Source organism: Eschrichtius robustus, chromosome 3 (assembly GCF_028021215.1).
Source record: "Eschrichtius robustus isolate mEscRob2 chromosome 3, mEscRob2.pri, whole genome shotgun sequence".
Taxonomy (NCBI): domain Eukaryota; kingdom Metazoa; phylum Chordata; class Mammalia; order Artiodactyla; family Eschrichtiidae; genus Eschrichtius; species Eschrichtius robustus.
The window spans coordinates 34,167,824-34,194,026 of NC_090826.1; the positions used below are offsets into that span (position 1 = coordinate 34,167,824).

Sequence of the window (26,203 nt, forward strand, 5' to 3'; positions counted from 1 at the left end):
CACAGAACACACCTCCCCCAAATACAGCTCCAGGAGAAAGGCAGCCCAGGCAGAGAGAGAAGGAGATGGGGGTGGGGTGGGGAGCCGGGGCGGGCAGACACACACTCTCACCCTGCCAGCAGCAGTGGCGGCAGCTTCCTGGCTGGCTGCTTAGTGTACATCACTCTTGAAAAACTCGTCATGTTTCCACACTGAACTGGGCACGTGCAGTTTCCACAGTGACTGCGGGAACAGGAGCAGAGCCAGAAATAGTCCCACTGAGCTGGAAAACATCCCCTCCTCGGTGCCACTCACTCTCTCACTCTCACTGTCCCCAGCCCTGTGGCACTGTGGGCACGGGAGGTTCCAGCCGGTCCCTGCAGTGCCCCAACCTTTCCTTCTCTGACCTCTCGCCACCAGCACTGGGATCCACTGGGCACCCCCGTGGCTTGAAGCCCATGATGCTCTGATCTTGCCCCGTCCTTGGGCCTCTGGGATGTGACCGGGCCCTGCCCTGAGGCAGCAGGTCCCACGGAAGGAAGCAGCCAGAGGCCCACTCACACCAGCTCAGCTGTGCCCCGCCCTGCCTCTGCTCCAGGTGAGCCCTGCCAGCCTGTTCGGCATTCCCACTCTGGGACTCCCACCTGGGAATCTCGGTCGAAACCATGCCCCTCACCCCACCAGGGAGTTTCTCTCTTAGAAGATCTCACCCCCTGCAGGGGCTAAAAAATTTGCTGAAATATACAGACCCACAAATATCCGGGCCTCACCGTCCACTGCACTCTCTCATACGACATGGTGTTTCTAGGGCCCTGGGAAATCTCTGCCATGACTGTTAACTTCTCATGTTTTACAGCCTATCCCATCAAAGGAAAACAAGAGTCACCATACCTTCTATTGATACATGCAAGGCACTGTGCTAAGTATTTTGCATGCACTAGTTCATTTCATCCTCACCTCAACTGCTATGGTCCCCACTTCACAGGGAAGAAACGGAGACTCAAAGAAGGGAAACAACTTGCCAGGGTCACACAGCCAGAACGTGGTAGGGCCCGGACGGGAGCCCGAGGTGCCAGACCCCAAGGCTAGGCTGTAGCCACCTGTCATGTTGGGGGGCGGGGTGGCCAGAGGACGCACACAGATGACCCACGCTAATGCTAAATGAGATGTTCCAAATTGCCTCCTGGAAAGCTCTGAGCCACTCCAGGCATCTCCAGTTTTGCCTCTCTGTACACACTGTACAAGATTTTATTGCGGCCACAAAGAAGTGAGAACTTCCCAAAGAAGTTTGGAAATCACCGACCGTAGCCAACCCTATCCTGTAACTGACGACAAGCCCGAGGCTCAGGAATAGACGTGACTCGCCCAGCAGCAGGGCAGGCCTCCGTGCCGGAACCGGAGAGCTCTGCCCATTTCTCCTGGTCCTCGAGGGAACGTCCATGTTCCACCATTCAGCCCTTTGCGTCTCTTGGCACAGAATTTAGAACCAGATGTGGTGTGAGTCGTGGCCCCTGCTTTGACAGCGCTGCAGAACTTGCCGGCTTGGCGGTGGGAACGTGGTCTCCGTGTCCTCGTCTGTGAAGCAGGGTGTGTGTGGATGCACGAGGGCAGGCACAGGCCTGCTGTGAATCCACTGGGATCGAGAACAACAGCTCTCAGCCCTGAGCCACTGTGACCAGAGACGGCAAGAGCCCTACACTGAGAACCGAAAGGCTCACGCCAAGTCCCAGTTTTGCTACTCGCCACTGTGGATCCTGAGCCACCCGTTTGACTTCTCTGAGTCTTTCTCTTGGAGACTAAAATGTCTCCGTAAGGAGTCCGTATGAGTTTGAAATGAGGTAACACTTGGAATTGCTGGAGGCCCTAGCATCCCCTCAGGGTTGGAATCCAGGCTGATGCTACAGCTGTGGGTAGGGCCCAGGAATATGCATTATCCGTCCCCTCCCGCCCCCCCGACCCAGAATTCCACTGCAGGTTGTCAACAGACCACACTTTGAGAAATCACTCTAGAAAATGCTCAGTATGTGTTTGTAAAAGAGACGAATCCGTGAACATCTGTTGAGCTGCACGTGGCTGCTGGAAGACATGGGCTGAAGGAAATAAGTAATTTTCTCCAAATACACTTCCTGTGAAGCCCAAACGATGGGAACCGGGTTGAGGCTTCTAGGACTGGGAGAATGATGCAATAACAGCTCCCTTCCCAGGGGAGCAGACATGAGCTCCACCTGTCAGACTGGGAGAGACCTGGCTGGAAGGTCATGCCCGGGGCCTCAAGGTCAAACGTTGGGTGGGGTGTTCCAGGGAGCCCCCTGGGGACTAGTTCCAGAACCCGTTCTCTTCGGCATCTCCATGCAGACAAGAAAAAAAAGAACTGAAAATATGCTCATTAAATCTGCATCTGGCACCCAATTTGGCAGGGTTGCCAAAATTCTGTAAGACTAGAATTAAATTAGCAAATTGGAAGTGAAATGATTTTAAGCAGACATGATGGAATTCATCAAAGCCAGGTGGAAGCTAGTGGGGGAAGGGACCCAGGAAAGCCCACACACCCGCCCGGGAGTGGGAAAGCCTGGCCGTGAGCGGAAACAGAAAAGAAACAAACCAGTGAGCAGACCTGACCCAAATGATAAGATTCACCCTTGGAATGTGCTTGGTGACAAAGCCGGCCCCACGCTGGGAGGTGGTGAGAGGCTCCTTCTGGGAGACAGGAGGTGTGGCCGGCAGCAACCAGTGAAGGAAGGCAGCCTTTTACAAGGAGACCAAGAAGAAAGGACCCAGGGAACGGCTGGGAAATGAAACAGGGTGGGTTCCCCAGACCAGGGGCTCCATGAGGGCAGGCACTGGGGTGGTGCACACAGCGCCTGGTGTGCTGTCCAGCTTGTGATCACCATTGCGTGTTTACTGAGCTCGCGGTCTGGGGAAAACACCGGGATGGACTCAGAGGGGCAGGGTGGCCCAGAGTCTATGGAGGGAGGGCCAAGAGGACAGAAGCATTTATTGGGTACTTAGTAAGCATCAGGCACTGTGTTAGATGTTTGCCAAGCATGATCTCATTTCATCTTCTCAATAATCCTGTGCTATAAAGATTAGTCTTTGCTCTTCATTTCCTTGGGCTTTCTTTTTTGTTTTCTTTGTTTAAAAATATATTTTTTAAAAAACACAGAAGTATTTAAAGGAAAATGTGGACCAGTCCCCCTTCACCCTCCCAATTTCTACTCCCCAGCTGAAACTACCACTAACAGTTCCCTGGTATTTTCCCATGCTCTTTTCATGAACACAGAAACACATCTACACGTGCACACACATATATAACTGTTTGTTTCTGTATAAAAACGGGATCAGATTAAACATATCGCACAGAAACCTTTTTCCAGTTAAAAGTATGTTGTAAATGTCCTCCCACGTCAGGACCTATAGATTCACTTCTTTCTTTTTAAATGGCCGTGAAGTATTCCACAGTACAAATTCACCATAATTTTCTAAAGCGCCGTCCCTGATGTACATTGAGGTCATTTTTAAGCTCTCTCAACTGCAAACAACACTGCAAGGGAACACCCTTTTATATGTGTGTGTGTGTGTGTGTGTGTGTGTGTGTGTATCTTTGTGTACATGTGTGTTTCCATAGCTGGTGAATTTCGGGATCAGGGCAGGTATGTGCCTTTATCATTTTCATTGATACCAGTTTAGGCTCACAAGTCCCCTTGACCCTTGCCAGCACTAGATTGTCTCTATTTTTTCACATTTTTGCCTTCTAGAAGCATTTTTATTTATCATCCTTTGTTTTTTAGTACCTAGAGCATTAGTCATATGTTTATGAGCCATTTTCACTTCTCTGAACTACCTGTTTACATCTTTGCACACTTTTTTCAACTTGGTTGTTTTTTCAGTTGGTTGATGGAATTCTCATCCTAAGAAAAACAACACATAGCTTTCTATGCACGAGGCACTGCTCTAGGCTCCCCGCAAGTTTCACAGCATTGAATCAAAACCCCAAGAGGGAAGTGGGAGCGTCAATCCATGTTTACGGCCGAGCAAAGAGAGGCTCGGAGACTTCAAATGACGTCTGAGGTCACACATGTCTGATGAGGGACGGGCCAGAGTCTGAGGGCCTCGCTGAACCAACCGTTTCATCCTCAAATGAGATATCTGAAAAGCTCCCTCTCCCCGACATCTAACCTATAGAGAAAGAAAATTCCTTCCTTAAATTTTCCCTCTTTCTGTTACTTATCCTTTACTTTATTTGTGGAGTCTAAGTACACATTGATATAATATGCCAGGTAGGAAACTGAAGTTCAGTTTCTAACAGAGGCAATCAGAAAATGGAATTGGACCCTGTACCTTAGACGGGACACGGACATGTTGGGAACATGCCTGGAGGAGTGAGAAGTAGGATTTGGGTGGGGGCAGAATTTACGCATGGGAGTAAAGAGTCAGGGGACGTGGAGGCTGAGGTGGGACCCTGGCTGGGAAGGGGCTGGCAGGCAGTTTCCAAAGGTCAGGTCGGCAGTTTTCAGGACTCTCCCCTGGGGGCAACATGGGGTGAGAAAGTCTGGTACCAGGGAGTGGGGTGAGGATTAGCTTAGCTAGAAATCGTCATGTAGTCAAAGAGCGATCTCACCTAGCCTGGCATGTCCAATGACCTGGCACTGGGAGCAGTAAAGATGCTCGTCTTACAGGGTGACAAACACACCTGTGTTTGTGGAAGTGCTGGGGATCCCTTGTGTGAAAACCACACCTGACAGAGGCCAAATTTGGGGCTTCAGTGGCATTTTTAATGAGGTTCTTTTTTAGCTCCCAAAACACCAATGTCGCACGAGGGTTTCTGGGTTAGAGACCCACCACCGAGCTGTCACATGGCTTGGCTACCCTCATCTCAGGGAACACACGCAGTACTTCAGTCTCCCTTGGACACAGTACACAACGGAGGGGGAAGGATCATCTGCGTGCCATTTGCCATTTTTCTTCTGAGAAAAGGGCAGTCAAGTTAACAAAATAGGAAAAAAAATGTGGGAAACTGACTTGCTAAAATGAACATGCAGAAACAAGTTTTAGAGTCACAATTTAGCATTCATTTTGGGGTTTTTTTTTTCAGCTTTGACCTCAGATAACTTTAGTGTTTCCCAAAATGTTTCTGTATAGCACTCTAGTTCAGCGATCTTATATATGTATACATCTTCCTTATACAGACACACACACACGTATATAAAATCTATTCCTTATATGTACATATATAAGTATATATATAAAACCGTATGTGTATATATATGAGTTCTCTGATCAATCAAGCTTGGAAAACTGCACACAGAGCACTTTTATTTTCACCCTGTAACACATCTTTCCATCCATGGCACTTGTGCTCTAGAAAACACACTATGGGAAAGGCTGGACTTCTTTATTTCACAAGATCAGAGCCTGCTTAAAATAAAGTCTATCTTGGAGTGGCTGCCCTACTCTTTTAAACATTAGATGCTTTCTAACAGACTCGTGGTGATGGTTTCCTGTCCATTTGAGCATCTTCTGCCTGTCCTATATTTCAGGGCTACACCAACCAAATGCCCACATGCCAAGGAACAAGCCCTCTGGAAACCGTTAGGAGACCAGGTCACCCAGACAGGCTAAGCTGTGTCTCCCGGGCAGTTGCACAGTGAGGCTGGACGAATCACTTGCTCTGGACTCAGTGGTTTTCAGCTGGAGGGACTGATTCCCCAGCCCGCTTGCTTTGTGAGTAGGAAATCACGGCAAGGAAGCCCTTGACCCTGCTCTCTTTCCTTCATTCCAGGAGACACCGTTCCCTGGCCCTGATGTTTTCTACCATAAGAGAAAACCGGCGTTACACCTTCCCTCTCTGATTCTGTTCTCACCACCTCCCGCCACTCTTTCACTGCCATTAGTCACCCCGATTCATAGAGTCACATGAGGCAGCCCTACAAATAAAACTAGGTTTCCATCTGTCTGCTGCAGCATCAAGTGAGAATGAGTTGGTGACCTTTCATCACATATAAAGGGCATACTTGGTAGAGCCCAAAATATAGGTTATACGGTATACGAGAAGTTCACCTGGGGGCAGCCTCCGGGGGAGATACCTCTTCCATTCCTCTTCCAGCGTGGTTACAGGCACTGGTTTATAATTTTGCTCCTTCTCACACAGGTAACTCTAGGGATGACTAGTAGCAGCAGGGATTCAATTACCTGATGACCCTTTATGACTCTCCTCATTAACCTGGAGGAGGCTGGTGAGTCGGAGTGTATGTGGATTTATTCATTTATTTTTGGATAAATTTTTCACTTTGGAATAATCCTATATTGACAGCAAAATTGCAAAGATGGAAGAGAGTTCCCATACACCCTTCACCCGCCTTCCTTTAACGTTAACACCTTCCATATCCAAGGTACTTCTGTCAAGTGGAAATTGACACTCATACATTACTATTAACTCAACTACAGACTTTATTCATATTTTCACCAGTTTTTCCACTAACGTCCATTTTCTGTGCCAGGATCCCATATTGCATTTAGTCATCATATCCTCTTAGTCTATGGATGTATTTTTGTTTTCAAAAAACTAAATATCATCCTCTGCTGCATGCAAGGTGGTATGCTGGGTGCCCAGCTGCCCCGCAGGGAGAAACACAGACCTCATGGGTGGCAGAGTCTGGGTTTGAATGTTCACTTTGTCCCTCACTTGGGATATGGTCCTGGGCTTGTCACTCCATATATAGATTTCTCAGGTTCCACATCTGCAACATGGAGATGATACCTTTACCTTGTTAGAGGACTGAATAAGACAGTCTGTGTGGACAGGCGTTTTGAAGGTTTAAAGATCCATTCACTTAAGAGTTGTATCCAGCTCACTGATATTATCATTAATGCGGGTGTAACGACGATCATGAATTAGACTTGGTATCCTGTATCTAAAGCAGGATGGCCCAGAGACTGAGCTGCCTGACTGAGCTGACCATTTCAGCCTCAAATGAGATCTTTCCAAAGGCTCTCAGGTACACCATAGAGAAAGACAACTCTGCTTAAATTAGTGTATTCATTTCTATACTTCCTTCAAGGCTCTGCTCAAATGTCACCTTAGTGATAACTTCTCTGACCATCCTACATACAAGAGCCCCCGTATCCTTCCCCTGGCATTCTCTGAACTTCTTACCCTACTTGCTTCTCCTCCATGGCACTTAACCCATTTGACGTATTACACATTTATGAGCTCCTTTGTTCACGATATGCCTCTCTCTGCTAGTCTATAAGCTCCAGGAGAGCACTGACTGTTGTCTGTTTTGTTCACTGCTGCATCCCTGTGCCTAGAATTTGGGAAGTATTCAACAGACGTTCAGTAAATGATTGGATTCCCAGTGTCACTCTGCAACCTCTTGCCTCCATCCTGATCATCTGAAAACAAATTCTTCCCATCCAAACACACTATTGAATTCAAATGAGAGAAAAGCTATTTGTGAAGCAGGTGGCTTTGAGCCTTCTGGGTCTTCTTTAAGGGAGAAAAAAGGAGTGATGCCCTTCTTTTAATTTAATTTCATGCTATTAATGTCCCTTCATCTGCCTCCCCTCCCATGAGCAGCTCTGCCAATTAGAAACCACAGTCTCTTCTTTGTCCAGAGTCTGTCTGCTGGCTTCTCCACAGGATCAATTCCAGTAGAGCCCAGGCTAGAAAAAACTGGTGAAACCCCCATACCCCACCAGCCCACTCCATTATTGAGGCTACTCAGTGTGCACATCAAAGGCCCATGGGCTTCTCAGGGCAGGAAGATGCCAGGGGATCTGGAAGACTGGCCTCAGTGAGGACACTGAGATTCAGAGAGGGGAGGGAACTGGCAATTGACACACAGTGACCTGGTGGCAGGTCCTGGACAGAACCCAGGACTCCTGGCTCTGCATCCTGGCCCTGATTCCTCTTGGGCTGGAACCACCTCCCCAGGCCCACTTTTCACCAAGGGACGTGTGCTTATTTCCTTGAGCTCCGGGATGGCTGTCTGCCTGCCCCTGCCCATTCCCGGGGACCTGATGGTCTTGGGCAGCAGTGGGTAGAGGTCACGTTCCAAAAGCAGCAAAGCACAGGACAGTAAAGAGCCAGACAGAAAGGAAATGGGGGTCACATTTACTGACAGACAGGTACTCTTTATCACCATCTCACCTCACACTCACAGTGCCCTACGACAAAGGTGCCATAACCACATTCGATAAGTGAGGAAAAGGAAACGCAGAGAAGCTGAAAAATGCAGCGACTCACAGAGCAAGTACAAGGCAGAGCCAGCAGCAGAGTGGAGTTCCTCCCGGTTCCGAAGCCCTGTCCTCTGCCCGCCTGCTCTAGTAGAGACTCTAAAACCTTGACAGCACTCCAGAGAGGGGTGGGGCCTCAAAACACCAAGATCTGCCTCTGGTGAAGTAGCCAGAACAATCCCATTCTACAGATGAGGAAACTGACATCTGGAGAGGAAATGCAACTTGTCTACGCCACATGGCTAGTGAGTGGCTAGACTCTGAGTTTCGCGAGGACGCAGGCGCGCTCCTAGTGCTTAGCCCCGCGCTGAGCCCACGGAAGGGCTCCACCCACTGCCGAACAATCAATGAATGAATGACAGAGTAGGTTAGAAGTGCAACGTCCTGTGACTCCCACAAGCCCACGTGCTTGCCTCTCAACTGCCTCCACATAGTGACCTCAGGAACGGGAGACCAGGCTGACGTAGGTGAGCACAGCCCGAACTCAACACTGACCTTCAAACCCCACGTCCCCCTCTCTGAGCCCATGGATCTGTGAGAGGTGTGGAGAGTGAGGCCAGCCCTGGTTCCCACGCAGCCCGCAGCTCCCCACCAGAGCCGGAACTGAGCAACGAAGAGGTGTGGGAAGATGGCGGAGCTGGTAATTCTTTGACCCAAGGACTGGTGTTTACAATATGGAGTGGACTCTCTTCTCAAAAGTCTGGTGTTTGGAGCAAATTGGTCTATTTTTATTGAACCCTTTAGTAGCAACCAGTTCACAAATACTGCAGTTGTTTTATTATTATAATTCATTTTTCATAATAATAACTGAAACTATTGTTTCCTGTTCACCTACTACGTGCCAGGCACAGATATCTCATAAGATATCTGACATAGGTGGTCTCCTGTAATCCACCCAACCACCCTGTAGGGAAGAGTGAGCATTCCATATTACAGATGAGGAAACTGAGGCTTGGGAGAGGTAAAGGAACTTGGCCAAGGTACATGCTAGAAAGCAGGAGATGCAAACTCAGGTTTGTGGGGCTCCACAGCTCGTGCTCCTCCCACATGGCTGATGTGAGGCGGGGACAAAGGGGTTAGAGCCACAGCTAAGGAGGCAGATGGAGGGCCTGCCAGACTCCCCCGGCAACTAGCTGGCCAGGCTTCTCATCCCCAGGCTGAACTTCTAGCACCAGGGGGCTTCTCCACATGCCTAGATGCCATCCCTAGAAGCTCTGAATCAGACAGTGGGGGTAGAACTAGGAACTCTTCCGTTACAAGCCCTCAGGTAACAGGAAAGGACACTCTTGGTTAAACCACTGCTCTCAACTCTCCTCAGGAGGTCATTCTTTCACATCTACATGCTCTTCCAGAAGGTTCCAACATGTTTCTTAAGATATTCGTTGAATGTTTTACAAAGGATATCATGCCTCAGAACCCGAGACCTTACAATTTTAGGATTCTCAACAAAGCAACAATAATTCTGATCATCTACAGATGGGGTGTGACGGTCTGTCTTTATTAACCATGACAATTATTCCCAAACAGCGTGATGTTTATGAAAAGGACTTGGGAGCCCAAAGTCCTGGGTTAGTCCTTTACTAGCTGTGCAACCTTAGGCAAATCAATTCAACAGCATAGTTATTCAAAGCTCTGTGCTGGGAAGAATGAAGACGCAGGAGTGGACCAGAAAAGCCACAGTGCTCTTAGCTCTGGGTTCCTCATCTGTAAAATGGGAACCAACAGCTACCAAGTGCCTACGATGGCATGCCAGGCCCTGACATGCTGATTCTCACTTCACAGCCCCAGAGCTTCAGGAAGTAGGCTCTCCTGTGTACTGCTCTGCAGCTGAGGAAGCAGGGATTCGGGGGTGAAGCGGCTTGGGGTGAGCCTGCAGCAGCACGTGGCAGTATCTGAGGTCTCTCTGCCCACCGCCGCCATCCCCCCCTTCTTAACCCTCCCTCACTTGGCAGATGAGTCCACAGGAGAGAGTGCTCTGCAGCCCATCAGGAACCACACAAATGTATGACATCATGGTTATTAATAATGGAAGCGGCACAACTAATTCACGATCCCTCCAGATGGACCACCTGAACTGTTGTGAACCTCCTGCACACAGAGCGTCAGATTCTATTATGGCAGAGCTGGGAGGGGTCTTAGGAGCCCAACCCTTTCCTCATTTATAGGGGTGGGGTTGGACAAGATGGGGAGGCAGCCCTCTTAGATAGCCGAGGCAGCCCTACACCCCGAAACCCGGGATGGACCAAGTTTGGTTTTGTGATTGTACCACGAAGACAATCAGGTCCCAGACCACATACCAGCCAATGCCCCCTTCAAAGGTGCTGGCAAGGGAATCAGCAGTGGCCCCAAGTGTGGCCTCTCCACGGACCCTCAGCCCTGCTCCTTCCTGCAGTGGGGCCTTTGTACCTGCTGTTCTTCTGCTTGGAATACCCCTTTCCCAGATCTTGGCATGGCTATCACTTTTTTTATGGTTCAGGTCTCAGGATAAATGCCAACTCCTCCGAGAGGATGCCCTAGGGCCGTCTTCCGGCTTCCCCTGTTCCTCCCTGACACTCTCCATCACACTGCCTTGTTGGAGTTTCTTCATGGTGTGTATTACCAGTGAGCATTACCTTGTCCATTATGATTCATTCTCTCTTCCCACTGGAATGCAAGCATTGCCTTAAAAAGGTGCCTAGGTTCCAGCAGGCACTCAGCAAACATGCTCAGCGAATCCACCTGGATGTCTGCCTGGGTCACGGGCATCCTAGCAGCCAGTAGTCCCTCACTCGCTCACTCACTCACTCATTCAATAAATGCTTATTGAACGTCTCCTCTGTGCCAGGCACACTCCTAGGAGCTGGGGATTCCAATCCAACTAATGAGACCAAGCCCTTGCCCTAACCGAGCTTTGAGAGTTGATTAAAACAAACGACACAAGAGAAGCCAGAGCTGTTTCAATCATATCATGTGTGACCAGACAATAGCTGACGGAAAAAAGGTGGGGGGATAAGTATGGCAGAAAATGGGAGAAATGGGAAAACACTGGGGAAATGCAAACATCAGACTGGCCCTGCCAGGGCCTCCCACGTGCTCAATACTCATCTTGGGGAGCTGGTGCCAGGCACACGCCCCCAGCTCTAGGGACATGAGAAAAAGGGGACGTGCCCATTGCCACTAGTGCCTCCTGGCTGCAGCCTAGAGCACACAGGATGGCTATGTGTGTGAGTGTGTACAGGAGTGGCTATGTGCATGTACAGAGACAGGTGTGTGCATGTGTAGGAGTGTGTGTGCGGGTGTAGGGACACAGGTGTGAATGAGTATACAGGGTCGAGTGTGTGAGCATGGGTGAGAGCGTAGGGAGATAGGGATTTGTGTTTGGAAGTGGACGTGTGAGTGTGTAGGAGTGCATGCGTGTGTGTGTGTGTGTGTGTGTGTGTGTGTGTGTGTGGACTCTGGTGCCATTACTCTTCACCACAACCTCCACATCTGGTAGAACTTTACATACTAAAGTCTCCCTCCGCCCCCAACAAATGACGCATAGTAGGTACCTGATCATCATTGAATCCATTTAAATCTTTATGTTTGCCAAATGTATTCTGCAGGGTGTCCACATAAAGCAGCAGAAGAGAACTGTCAACTTCTGGATGTAACCGAATGGGATGAGAGCACTGGATGAGGAGTCTGGGTTCTGGTCCCTGCTTTACCACTAACTACCGGGTGATCTTGGCCCACTGTTTAGCTGTGATCTCAGATAAGGAACTCAACTCCTCTGGGCCTCTGCTTACTCTTCATTCAAGAAGGCAAGTAGAACTTAGCAACTGGATGACACCACATCATGTCTATTGGTAGCTCCAGAAGCACTGTTTCCTGGGAGAACAAGCATGTGTAACCCGAAAAGGGCTACAGGGTCAACCAGGGAAATGCCGGGTTTGACAATGTTAAACGGGTTTTTTTTTAATTGCAGTACTTCTCAAAGCCTTTAATTTGCCAATATGGATTATGATTGGCCAGAAGGGTTAGAGAGAGCTTGCAGAATTTGCCAGACTTACTAGGATAGGGAAATCTTACTCGTGGCACAGCTTTGAGAACTAATGTTTCACAGAACATACTTTGGGGAATCTGCTAGCAGGCACACGGGACACTTGTTAATGCCCCCTTTCTTGCAGATGACAGAACAGAAGTGGCATTCAGTCTCCCTAAATCACAGAGCAGAGCCATGGCAGATACCAGCCCAGAATCATCCAAACCACAGGAACTGGCATGTGCACAGGGCTCTATATCTACAGAACATTTTCACTTATATGATCTCAATTTTCCCTGACAACATTCCTCTGAGGACCCTCATCCCCATGTTCCAGATGATAAAATGCAGCCCGAAAGATATTAAGGAATCTGCCCAGAGCCACTAAATGATGGACCCATTACTTGCCTTTATCATTTTTCCCTATGACCTTGATCAAGTCGTCAATAACGACATACTATATTTTACAGATAAGCAACTGTAGCCACTTCACAGAGCCCCCTGCCAGATGTCGAGGCGGACACACCTGCACCTGTTCTGCAGCAGCCACCACTGCTGTCCGGGATCCCAGGCAGCCTGCACTGGTTGAGAGGGGAGGGGAGGGTGCTCAGAGAAATGCCCATGGAGTGAGAGGCGCTCTGGAAACACCCAGGCTGGGAGGCCGGGACTAGCTCCCTGCCAGTCGCCACACCCTCCTGACCATGCCAGGTACATCCCCCTCGGCAATATCCCCGGTGCCAGGTGCCACTCTGCAAGGGCGCAAGAGGAGCCAGATCAATGCTAGTTTAACTCACTCCCAGTAAGCCCGAGGAGCCCAAGGCCGGTCTGCTGTGACAGTCTGAAACTGCCACCGCCTCCAGGGGGAAGCGTGGCTAGGGCTGCCAAAGTCATTCGGCAGTTCCCACCGGGGTGCTTTGTCCCGCCTTGTCCGGCAGTGCGAGGCCCAGGAGGCGCGGCGGGGTGCGGGTCTGCTCGGGGCACAGGGGCCGAGTGAGCCTGTACCAGGCACGAGTGTGCGAGAGAAGTGTGAACGCGGGAACGCTGGTGTCACCCCGGGGCGGTGACAGAAGTAGCGTCTGGGAAACGCAGGCGGAGAGCGCGTGCACCAGGCAACCCCAGGCTGCGGAGGAGTCCCGGAGGTCCGGAGGTCCGGGGAGTTGGCCCGACGCGCTCCTGCACGCGCGCCCGCGCCCAGCCCTCTCCCACCCGCCGCGCTCCGAAGGGTGATCCCGCTGCCGGCCGGCAGGGCTGCTGGCACGCTTGGCGGCGCCGGCTCCCTGCTGCCAGGCCGCGGCGGGGCGCGGGGCGCTGGCGCTCCCTGCTTACCTGCGGGCGGCCGCGACTCCGCGGCTCCGGGCTGGGCTGCGCCGGGCTGGTCTGGGCTGCGCTGGGCTGCGCGCCCTGCCTCCGCGCGGCTCAGCAGCGCCCGCTCGCTCGGCTCCGCCCGGCTCGGCTCCGCCCGGCGGTGCCCGGGGCGCTCGCTGGCGGCCCACGCGGCGCGGGGTGGGCGCGGGGCGGGCTGGCGGGCGGGCGCCGGCGGCGGGCGCGGCTCTGGGCCGCCCCGCGGCCGCTTGGAAGCTCCTTATTTGGGCAGTGATGTCAGGGGAAGTCGCAGGGGCAGGACCACCCACTTCTTTCCATTCACTCCCCAGAGTTTCCTGTCGCCGAGCCCGGGGGACCCCGGCGCCCGCGCGGGGCGCCTCTCCGGCCGGCTCGGCCCCGGCGTGCCCGGCTTCGCTGCCCGCCGCTTGGGGTCCCCGGGCGGCCGGGTCCCGGCGGGCGGGCGGCCGCCGGGGAGGGTCTGCGTCTGGGGAATCCCCGGCTCCCGGAGGCCGCAGGGAGGGTCTGCGAGGCGGCCTCCGCGGTGACAGGCCGTGTCACTCCGGGCGCCGCCCCTCCCTCCGCGCCCGCCCCGGCTCCCGCGCTGTCATTTCCTCCCGGGCCCTCCGGGAAGGGCAGTCAGGGAAGCCCCGGTCGCTGCCGCCGCCGCCGCCGCCGCCGCCGCCGCGCGGGGCCCCTACTCTGCAGCAGCCGGCCCGGCGGGCGTCCATCGTCGTTCCCACAGTGCGCGGTCCCCGCCTTGCTCTCGTGTGCCAGCCCCGCTCCGGGAAGCCCGCGCCTCCCAAGGCGGGAATATACCTTCAGGAGCGCTGGGCGGGGCAGGCCTGGCCGGGCTCCCTGGGCTCCAGCCTCAGGGTGTGGGTGGGGCCACCCCGGGGCTCCCCAACGGCCAAACTTTGCCAGAAGCTACCGGATCCCAGGGTTTGGGACCTGAGCACATTGGTCCCCGCTTTGGCCAGCTCCCAGCTGGGACCCCCACGGGGCTGCTTCCCGAGGGAGCGAACGGCCGGGGCCTGGAGACCTCACCAGGATGTGTATTTTACAGATGCGGCACCCTGAGGTTCTGACTTGTCAGGTGATTCACCCGAGGTCAACTCTCTGCTGGACAGGGGCTGACCCTGGCTAACGCCAGGCCTGGCCTCTGCTGGCTGGGAACAACGTCAGGAGGTTCTGGGGCCTGGGGCCAAAGTCAGGACGAGAGTGAGGCAAGCTGAGTGCCCAGGGTGCCAGCTGAAGGAGGCACTCCCTCTCCAGGTCACAGAAGTTCAAGTACCCACAGGGTGACTGACCACTAAGCTGACCAGGGCTTCCACAAAGGCCTCGGAGGCCCCAGGCTTCCTCTGGCTCCAAAGTGATGGCCTCAAATTCAAGGCCCTGCCAGTCACAGGAGTAGGCTCCCTCTGGCCAGAGGCCATCTAGACTCCCCCTGGCCAGAGGCCATCTAGGCCAGGGGCTAGTGGCCCCGGGGATTTCTGTGCCTTCTCCATACAACAGCTTCTGGCAGAGCCTCCACCTTCCCTCCAAAGCCAGGTTAGAGCAAACAAACCCCTCCCGGACCACCAGCTTTAATGGAGAAACCCCGACTTCCAAAGGGGAACTGCACTCCTAGGTGCCCTGGGGAGGGAACCACAGCTCCAGGGCCTGCAGGGGGTGGAGGGAGGTGTGATCGCAGCTGGACACTCACTGGGCCTGCACACTCACGTACACAATTGCACACCCGCTGGCTGGTTGCCAAGGCTCCCAGCTGTTCTGTTGATCACCACCAGCCCAGTACCCCCCATCTTCCATCAGCTCCCAGCTCTCAATCCCAGCTCTAATTGGGTCATCCCCTTTCTGACAAAGGCCCCATCGACCAGCTGCATCTCCTGCAGCTCAGCCCTCTGCATCCTTTGCCAGCACTCTCTCCAACCTTCCACCAGCTCTCGTTTTTGGGGGTCTTTGCACAGACTTTCCTCTGTCTGAAATGCCCTCTCTACCCTTCCTGCGTCCTTCACACCCTGAATCAAGCCTGCCCTTGACATAAGTCTCTCTCTTAATTAGGGCAAGTGAGACAGGGTACCCCGTGGGATAGGACCCTGCCACTCACTCCACTCCTGCCCTGCCCTCTCTGCCCTGCTTACTGTTCCTGGCTGGGAGCAGCTCCAGGTGGGAGCAAGTGGGTGTCTTGTTATAATTCATATGCCCAGAGGGGTGACATTTTGTGATTTGCACAAAGGCTTAGATGACAGCCTTGTTCTTGCCCCAGGATGAGGACCCTCTCCTAGCCTTGAAGGCTGGCCCTGCCCCACTGGAAAACTCCTAATGGATTCAGTCACCCTCTTATGTTGTCACAGGCAACTCAATGGTTCCTGCCTCTAGAGACGTACCCATCACCCCAAGTTTCAGTCAGCTGGGAGAGGTCTCCCCTCTTTCCAGACTGGAAGCTGCCAGGATATTTCCATCTTGGTTCTTCTCTCCTGCCAAGACTGAGAAGTTTACAAATGTTTGTTAAGTGAACGAATGATCCAGGGGGGCAAATCAAGAGACAAGCTAACCATAGGAGGGGCAGAGTGATCCAATTTAGAGCTGTACCTGAGGTTCCAGGGGCCCTGGCTAGGGGCTGTGGTGGAAGGTGGGTTCTCAGCCAGACTGGAATGGATGCTCAGGAAGCTGGGCCAATGTGCCAGCCCTGCAGAGGCTGCCCTGCCAAGGCCCTTTCCTTGGACCGCTCCTTTGTTTCAACTTTCTGTGGCTTGGGATTTGTCTTCCCCCTCCTTTCCCTTAGCAAACTCCTGTGAAGCCCCATCTAGGCAGCCTGGGACATTCCCATCCCAACCCCCAAACATACAGTCCATACTTCCCTTCTATAGCAAAGTAGCAGGGAAGGCATGAGGAAAGTGTGTTTTATCAAGCACCTTCATTGTGCCAGACATAGTCACTCTGGATTTTCTGGAACCCTGCAAAGATCCTGGTATTTACCCCTCAAGCTGCACTTCCCATCCAGCTGTGGCCATCCTCCAGGCCAGGAGTGTCAGCCCAGAAGCCTTCACTCAGCTCCTCCTACAACCAAAGCTCCTTGTCCTCTGTCTTGAGACTCAGCCCCCATCCCAATTCTGGTGCCAATTCTCACTGGAGGCTAGAAGGTCTTCAGGACTGCAGACTCAGAGCTCAGGGACACAGGATGGAGGCAGGCAGCCTTGCTTCAAGGCTAGAAGCCTGAGCCCAACTCTGTTCCGTGAGCCGCCACCACCCCTACCCTGGGGCCCCAGGCACCTTTCCCATCCTGCAGCTGGATGGGCCCCAGGTGAGAAGGCAGGTGGTGCCAGGTGCCAGTTCCTTCCTATCAGCCCTTTCCCTGCGTATAACTGGGCCAGGTCTTGAGAAATTCCCAGAGCTTGGCCCTGGGGGCTTTCCCACATTCCTTCATTCTTCAAACATGAATCAGGCTCCTTCCCTGTTCTGGGAACGTGCAACACACAAACCTGTGTTCTAGGAGCTCTATCCAAGGATGGAGACTGGCAGGTAAACAGATCATCCCAGTGCAACTTGCTAAGTGCTACAGTGCTGTTTGCCAAGCTTGGGGCAGGGCAGGGGCACACGAGGTGAGAGATAAGATTCATTCTACTTCTGGGGCTACAATTCAGGGAGATTGTGGTCCAGGTGTCCCGGCTAGATTGCTGAATGCTTGTTTCCATGGAAACACTGCACACACGCACGCACGCACGCACGCGCGCGCGCGCGCGCATGCGCGCACGCGCGCACTGGGCTTGGTTCTGCTGTGAAGCCAACATCATGCTGTAGAGAATTTACAGACTAAAAGAGATTGGAGCAGGGGAGATGGTTGGCATCTGATCTGTCATCTAGGATGCTGTCTCTCTGTGAAATTTTGTTTCCAACTCCTAACAACCAAATTACAGATACAGTTTTGGAATACACCGTGGTTTCTAAGGGCTGGGGACTGCCATAGTGGCCTTGGGAGAGCTTTCAAGGTGGGGCTGAGCAACTCACCCAGTAGAGTCTCCAGGGAATTTATGTTTGGGTCTTGCACTTACTTACCAGCCACCCTCTCTCCACCCTCCTGACCCCATGGCTATGATTTCCTGGATTCAGATGCTTTGTGGTGTTTTTCTGTTTGTCGATGTGTGTGTGTGTGTGTGTGTGTGTGTGTGTGTGTGTGGTTTGTGCTCTCTTGACAGATCTGTTACATCGGTCCTCACTTCTCACAGAGGTAGCCATCTCTCTCCTGGGACAGAGAACTAGGGACTCTTACAGTTTATGGAGAACACCTCCTGGGCTGCCGGTGGACTCAGTCCCAACCTCTCTCCCCAGCCTGAGGGCTGTGTTTCCAGCTTCCTGACTCAGTCAGGCACTCACTCATCCTTCATCTGATGCTGTGGGTAACAGCATGGGCCTTGGAGCCACAAGGACCTGACTTCAGTTCCCAGCCCCACTTACTGTGTGACCTTGGGCATGTTTACATGATGTTGGTGACCTTGACTTCCTCATCTTAAAGGGCTGCTGTGAAGATTTGACAAGAAACTGAAATAGAGCCCTTGATGGAGCACCCGGCACCTAGTAGGTGCTCAATAAACGGTAGCAACTGTTACTTTGTTCCCATATTGTGATCCAGAATCCTGCTCCTCCTATATTGTTTATCTTCATTAATGGAGGCGCCCATCATCCCAAGACTGAGCCAGAATCCCTTCTCCATTCCTGCTGCCCCAGTCTAGGCCACCATCATCACCCAGTTACAACAGCCTTTTCCCTGATCCCCCTGCCCATCTCCCCCTCCCATCCATTCTCCACATAGGCGAAACTCCCTAAGACAAATTCAAGTGGGTGCCTGCCCAGCTAAATTACCCTGTCTATTAGTGCCTCTTTTAACAGCCTCAGTTCACCTGCCCAAGCCTCCCTCTCTCTGCACCACCCCACGCTCCCACCGTGCAGAACTGCTCACTGTTTCTGAACCTGCTGAGTGCATTTTGCATATTTAGTCCCCTGTACTGTTCCCCTTACTCATATTGCTTGGCCGGCTCCCATTCAGCCTTCCAGGTCAGCTCAGAGGCCACTTCCCCTGTGAAAGCCTCCCTGGTCCCCTGGGTGGCATTGGCTGCTTCCTTCTCTGTGAACCTCCACCGTTTGGTACGGATGTCCAGGCTTGTGCCCCACTATGTGCAGTCACTTCATTCATCTATCTGTCGCCCCTTTAGTTTCTTCAACTCCATGCACAGCCACGTCTTCCTCATTGCCAGGAACGTCACAGGTATTCAGAGCATACTAAGGACGGACTTCTGTGCCTCTGGCCGTCCTGTCCAGTAAACAACTACAAGAGGCCACATGGCCTCCAGCCCACTGACTAGTTTTCCCCAAATGACAAAAGCATCCTTTTTTCCTACACTTTAGACTGAGGCTTTGGCTCAGCCTGAACACCACGTCTGCCTCACTCTGGCTTTTCACCAGCGTTTCTGGGGACTCCCACAGGGCCCAGTGAACCCCAGGTGGGGAGGGTGGGGCCTCTGGTTCCAGGAAATCAGAAGATTAGTCACTCCCCCTGGCAGCTGTGAGAACAGGTTTTCCCCAAGCCAAGGGGCCGACTTGCAAGATCATCAATAACAAGCACTATTTACTCTGCGTATGGCTTCGTGCCTTTCAATGGGAGGTGCAGCAGGAGAGCACCAGCTTCTAAGGCTTGGATTAAGGCAGTCTGCGTGCGGGTCCTGGCTCTGACCCTTACTATCTGCTTAACTCTCCTGAGTCTCAGTTTTCACAGCTGTAAAATGGGGAGGATAACACATGTCAGGGAAGGATGAGGAAGATCAAATAAGAGCTGATAAAATTAAAGGAGTCAGTGCATTGTGAGTATCAAGCAGCTGGCCTGTAGTAGATGCTCAATAAAGGGAGCCCCTCCCACCACCTCCACTCAAGGTCTTTGGAGGGTACTTTGATACATGAGACTCAGTCTTTGACAATAGCTCATAAAGTGAGGGAAGGGAGGAAATGAGAATTTAATCGGACCCCATAAACATTAAGACAAGAAAAACAGTAACAGGTCTGACAAGAAAAAGTTTCGGGAGCAGCAGGAAGAAAAGGGAAGTTCTGGGATGGCCTTAAAGCTGTCTCCCCTTGCGTGACTTTTATCCAACAGTGATTGCTATCACCCATGTGGCCAGCCCAGGGCGAGAGACTGGGGATGGGCAGGGGGCGGTCAGGAAGGAGTCCCCAGGCAAGACCAATGAGGCCTGACGGGGCCTGTGCATCTGACAGTCTGGCTCCAGAGAGGACTTGCACACTCAGAAAATAACTACAATAACAGTGAATAAAAGCAACAGATGATGCAGAAGGGATGGCAAAGAGACATGCGTATGGGAAGGGGTGGGGCCTGGTGTGAAAGCTAACTTTTGGAGCCTCCATCTAACAACAGCAAAGAAATCTAGAAATGGTCTCACTCCACCCCTGCTCAGGCTCCCTCCCTCTGTAGCCTCTCTGACCTCTCAGGGCAGGTGGTGAGAACCCCAATCCTCCATCCTTTGGCCTTGGAGTCCTCCTGCAAGGAGGGCCTGGCCTGGGCAAGATCACTCACTAGTTCCCTAAATGCAACAGGAATGTTCACATTCCATGTCTTTGCTCATGCTTTTCCCTCTACCAAGAATGCCCTTCCTTCTCCTCCTATCCCCCCATCCGCCCTTCCCTCTCCTTCGAACACTCTGGTGTTATTATTGTTTCCTGACCAGCCTCCCCACCCCAGTAGAATTAAAAGCCTCCTCCCCACAACGTTCCTGTAACTTGCTTTGCCTACATCATCAGAGCATCTATCCCATTATAGTGAAATATTTGTATCTGATGCCCCCACTAGGTTGGGAGAGCTCTGAGGGTCTATGCCTGGCACCTAGTAGGTGCTCGACATACAGAGTACCTGGACGGCTTCCTCCCATACGTCCCAGAGCTGGGGAACATGGAAGCATCTGCCACTCTGGCTGGGGATACAGATGGAGCCCCCATGGATCCCTCAGGAGCTCCAGGCCCTTAACACAGCCATGTTCCTTCCAGCCTGAAAACCAGCCCTCTGGGTCTTGTCTCCCCCAGGCCTTCCTGCTGATTTTGTGCAACCTGCCCCTTCAACTCCACCCTGAATCTGACTGGATGAGAATCCCAGCAAGCATCCTGGGGCAACTGGTGTACCACTTAGAAGGGGCTGGCTCAGGGGAGGTTGGGAGCAGAGGCAATGTCTCCAAGGGTGGCAGGTTGGAAGAGCCGGAGACCTGGGGAGGGAAAGGTGGGCACATGGATTTGGTGGCCGGTTCTGAGCTTGGAGGTGAAGAGTCAAGAGGAATCTGGGAGTGGGGAGGAGGGGATAACGGGTAATTTTATGTGGCAGATTGACATGACCATGTGGTGCCCAGAATTTGGCCAAACATTACTCTGGGTGTGTCTGTGAGGGTGTTTCTGGATGAGATTAACATTCAAATCGTTAGACTGGGTGAAGCGGATTGCTCTCCCCAATGTGGGGGTCCTCATCCAATCCACTGAAGACCTGAATAGAACAATGAGGCTGAGGAAGCGGGAACTCCTCAGCCTGACTGAGCTGGGACACTGGCTTCTTCTAGGCTTTGGACTCGGACTGAAACATCAGCCCTTTCTGAGTCTCCAGACTGCTAGCTTTCAGACTGGAATTTACACGAGCGGCAAGCCTGGGTCTCCTGCTTGCCAACGGTAGGTCTTGGGACTTCTCAGCATCCGTAATTACACGAGTCAAGCCTTGTAATAAGTCTCAGTCTCTCTCTCTCTCTCTCTCGTGCATGCATGTACAATATACATATATATACATATATATATATACTATTTCTGATATATGTGTGTGTGTGTGTGTGTGTGTGTGTGTGTGTGTGTGTGTGTATCCTATGTTCTGATTCTCTAGAGAACCCCAACTAATACAGAAGGTGAAGGTATAAATTCCCCAGATCTCAGGAGGGTCCCACGTTCCTTATTTGGCTTCTCTTTTGTCCAGCAACTCTCCAATAAATGAGCATTTCCTACCTCCTCACATCTGGAGTTGGCTCCGCTCACCTGGGAGAGCCTCTTTGCAGATGGACACACGCTGTCACTCCTCTGGGGACCCCCAGCACTGAGTATGGGCCTAGCACTCAGTGGGTGCTCAATGTGCTAGCTGAACAAAATAGACACCTCACACTTATTTGGGTAGCCCTTTCTAGATTTAGGCACAATCACACCTGTACCTTCATGTCCTCTCCAAGGCTCTGCAAGAGGCAGGAAAGGGATTGTCAGCCCCAGTTGCCAGATGAGCAAATGGAGGCCCAGAGAGGACCTAGAAGCAGTCCCGATGGCAGAGGGGCCAAGGAAGGATGCAGCCCCGGGCCCAGGTGTCGCCGCCTCACCTGAACACATGCATCCTCTAACAGATGTTCAGTGAACACCTACTACAGGCTGGGTCTTATTCTGGGGACTTAGAGTAAGTACCTTAGTGGGCAAAATGGACAAAAAGCCGTCCCCCCGTAGAGTTTACATTCTAGAAGGAAGAGCCAGACAATAAAGAAACTGAATAAATAAGTGAATTATATAACATGTTAGCAGGAAGTATATACAATGGAAAGTACAAGGTAGAACAGAGTAGGGAAATCAGGTATGCAGGGGTGGGAGGTGGGTCACAAATTTAAATAGGATAGTTAGAATAAGCCTCATTGAGAAGGTGGCATTTGAGCAACGATTTGAAGCAGGTGAAGATTGAGTCCTGTAGATACTGGGGGGAAGACCTATATAGGCAAAGAGAACAGCCAGTGCAAAAGCCCTGAGGTGAGTGTGTCAGGCATATTACTTGGGGCCTTGTAGGCCATTGTGAGAACTGTAGCTTTAGGAGAAATAAAGGCTATGGTTGGGGGCTGGGACCCCACAGCAGGCCTCCAATGGTTACCACTCTTCCCAGAGATCCAGCTTGGGCAGGCAGTGAAAGAGTCTGAGGATGCCTGTACGGAGGAAGGAACAACAGACAAAGAAGAGGGCAGGAAGAGATTTTTCTTGATTACCATCTTCCTCAGCTTCAGCCAGACACCTCCTGGCTTTTACCTGCATAATTCCTATGGGCCTGTCTTCTTGCTGCTGGAATTTGAGGTTAGGTTCCAGAGCAGCTTGGACCCCCACTGGTGGAGAGGATACTGGACAGGTTATCTAACCTCCTAGGGGATGTGTTCAAAGCCAAAGTCAGACCCCGCTCCTAAGAGCTGTTTGGGGAAGCGGGGGGTGGGGGGGTAGCTCCCTGGGGACATGCCCCTCTCAGGGGATTTGTGAGGAGTCAACATGATAAGGGGCAGGAAAGCACTCCAGGTAGACTGTAGAGTGCTGGCCCCCTGGCTGGCTGTCACTTTGCCACTCAGCCTCAACAGGGAGGCAGGGGCTCTGCTTTGCCTCCACTACACAATGACAGATGTAAGAAGCAGATCCTTTCCCTCAGCCTAGATGGAGTCGCACTCAGTAGCCTAATTTTAGACTGAGCATCTGCTCTTCTGTCCCAGAGACTCAGCTCTGTCTGGGATTTGCTCCGTCTGGAATTGCCAGAGAAACAAATTCTGTTCTATGGGTACAGGCACTGGTGGCGTCCAGATCAGAGCTGGCCAACGGGCCCTTGCCATGGGGAGGCCCCCCAGGAGCTATGCTACACCAGGACATCTGGGTCCCCCTTCCTGGTCTCCCATCTCGTGCCCACAGCCACGGATTCCTGCAGGTGCCATCTTTGATTTCCATTCTTCCCAGTGGGTGGGTTAAGCATGGGTCTGCTTCCACCTGAACAGGAGGACCTCCTGGGGACTCCTCGCCATCCTTCTGCCCGCAGCTCCCAGCACAGGTCCTGAAGAGTTCATCCCAAGTAAGTACAGCCCAGTAAGACCAAGACTAGGGACGGCACTAAGGAAGGTGCCACTGTTGGCAAGTCTTCCCAGAAAGGCTTCTCAGAGAAGGTGACTTTTGAGTTGGACTTTGAAGAGTGGGTAGGTGTTTATCAGTGGAAAAGGCCACCCAAGGAGGGGAAACAGGTGAAGAAACAAAAGCTTGAAAGAGCATTGAATGTTTGGGAATGGCCTGAGGGAGGGAGGGAGGGGAAAGTAGGGATTTTAGGTGTGTTGGGGACACAGGGCCGAACTCTAGGCTGAGGAACTGGGCTGGTGGCTGCAGGTGAGAGAGCCCGTGAAGGGGGTCTTTGGAGCCTGTGCTCCGACAGATGAGTGTGGGTGGCTTCCAGGTGTGAAACCCAGGCCCTTAAAAGTGGGAGGGCCGCCTTCCTTGTCCCCTCCCTCCATAGCCTGCCTGGTCCTGTGTGGCCTTACCCCCTACCCCTCGTCACACCAAACGGAGGGTATGCTGGGGGTGCCCACTTGCCTCCCAGACTCCCACCTGAGTGCTGGGCTGCGCATTTCCACGCATCAGGCCATTTACCTCCCGTGCCCGGGCCACTGCAGTCACTGCTCCGTCCTCGCCTCAATCCCCAGTTCCCATGGGCAGGATCCCCTTTTGCTTCTCTGGACTTGGCTTCTCCACCTGGCACTGCCATCTAAGATTCCTCCAGAAGGACCCTGCAGTCCGACCTGGCCTGCTCTCACCTCAGCCCTGCGCTGTGGCACAGGGGACGGCAAACCCTGATCTCCAGGCTACAGGCGCTCTACTGGCATCCTTGTCTAATTCCTCTTAACAACCCTTTCAGATGGTGATTATTTATCCCTTTTCACAGGTGAGGAAAAAAAGGGTTTGATGTGGTGAACTAGAGGCTGATCACACAGCCAGGAAGTGGTGGTAGGGGGGTGGACGGACCCCAGTCTGTCCTTCTTCCTCTGCCACCAGCCTCCCTCCAGCCCTGAGGGCAGGGCCTGGGCAGCTGGTGCCCGGAGCACAGGCGGTCACAAGACCTCTGGCCAACTTGGGTGGAGAGTGGAAAACCGGCATTAAAGGAAGCCTCTCCCAGAGATCTTACCTCGATGCCCTTGAGAAAGCAGGAGTTAAGAGCTTATGTAAAGAGATTTGCAAATATATCCTACAAAACAACATTTGGATGATTTAAGTGTTAAGGAATCAGAACCATATGGATTAAATGTCCCTGACGTTACGTATGGTTTTAAAAATTAGAAGGAAATGTACTGGGAACACACACACACACACACACACACACACACACACACACAAAATACGTAAGGCTAAACCACATTTTTAGCTTTGTGGACCGGGAGTTATTTGAAAAACAAGACACAGCATTCACCTAACTTCTACCCCAGCTGGCCCTCCCCCAGCCCCGCCCCTCCCCAGCCTCTGTCTTCTCCCCACCAAACAGGGCTCAGCTCCCGCCCTAGAGACCCAGCCTGAGAAAGAGGCTTCCCAGAACAGCCAGCCTGATGTTCTAACCACAGGACAGTTAGAGCCAAACAGCTGGGTCAGGAACGGCTGGGGTCTCCCAGAGACCAGATGGGTGGCCACAGGTGGCAGGAGGTACTGGGGATGCCAGTTTCCCAAGAGGGAAACTAAGTACTTTCAGAGAAGACACTGTGAAGCTCTGGGGAGGCAGACGCTCTGAAATGCAGCTCCACTTTCCGTTCGTAATTGCTTCTGTACCTCCCTCAATTCTCCCAGCCACCTGGCTAGGAAGGATTGATCACCCCCACTCCACAGGAGGGGAAACCGAGGCTCGGAAGGGCTGGGCGCTCTGCACAGCTGGCAGGCAGGAAAGCAGACTGCAGCCTGGATTTCCTTGTCACACACCCAGTGCTGGTCCCACTGTACCTCACTGCTTAAAGCAAACCAAAAACGTGAGCCTGTGTCCAGTTTAACTCTGAAAGTTACGAAAGCCCTGGATTGTGTCAGCTGCTCAAAGTTGAAGAGTGTTTTGGGGGGACTCCCCAAATACAAATAAATCAGGTTTGGTTGTGACTCTAAATTGCACGTGGTGTTGAGCTGGGGGGAGAGGGTCTGTAATGCTCAGGTGGGGAAAAATTAGACCATCAGCAATTGCTCGGTCTGGTCCTGGGCGGGAAGAGAGAGGACGAGAAGGAAAGCCACTGCATGCCGGGTGTCACGCTGGATGCCAAGAGTGTGGCATCTCCCTGGACCTTCACCCAGCATATGCAGAAGGTGGAGTTGCCTTTCTTCTGCAGAGAAGGACACACAGGTGCAGAGAGCCTAGGTAACGCTCCCAAGAGAACACCGCTGCATTCCTAACCCAGGCCTCTCCGACACCAGGCTAGAGCTCTTGTCCTAAACCCTGCCAGCTGGGGTCAAGCCTCCCCAACAGTGGCCAGGGCTTAACCAGAAGCAGGTTTGTCAGGAGAATTAAATGCCACACAGACACAAGCCCAGCCCAGTCAGGAGGGCTGGCACCGAGTCTGTCTCATGCACGGCCAGGCCCCTGTGTCCAGTCTCGAGCCTCATGTTTGTTAGATGACCATTAAACAAATCAATGGGTGGAGAGGAAGGAGGCATCCCCGCCCCTTCTCTTTCCTCCGTCCCTCACTCACACCATTGTTTTGTGGACACAAGTGAAGGCCTTCACACTGATGTATTTATCCTGGTGACACTTTATCCTGGTCAATGAGACGCATGCTTACAGCCTGTTCCGACCTCTCGGGGTGCTGATTTTAAGCTTGGGATACTCTGAGGACATGGAATAAATTCTCAGGG

At 52.5% G+C, this 26,203-nt stretch overlaps 1 protein-coding gene across 4 annotated transcripts in view; it reads right to left on the bottom strand.

Annotated features, from left to right (window-relative positions):
• Positions 1-26,203, bottom strand: part of HIVEP3 (HIVEP zinc finger 3) — a 495,837-nt gene that overhangs the window by 115,830 nt on the left and 353,804 nt on the right. The window contains exon 1 of one of the 4 annotated variants that reach the window (XM_068539653.1): positions 13,544-13,619. The exons of the other annotated variants lie outside the window; for them this stretch is intronic. The gene's annotated coding sequence lies outside the window, so the exon portion shown is untranslated. Of the gene's footprint in view, positions 1-13,543; positions 13,620-26,203 lie in introns of those variants that run through there. 4 annotated transcript variants of the gene reach the window in all.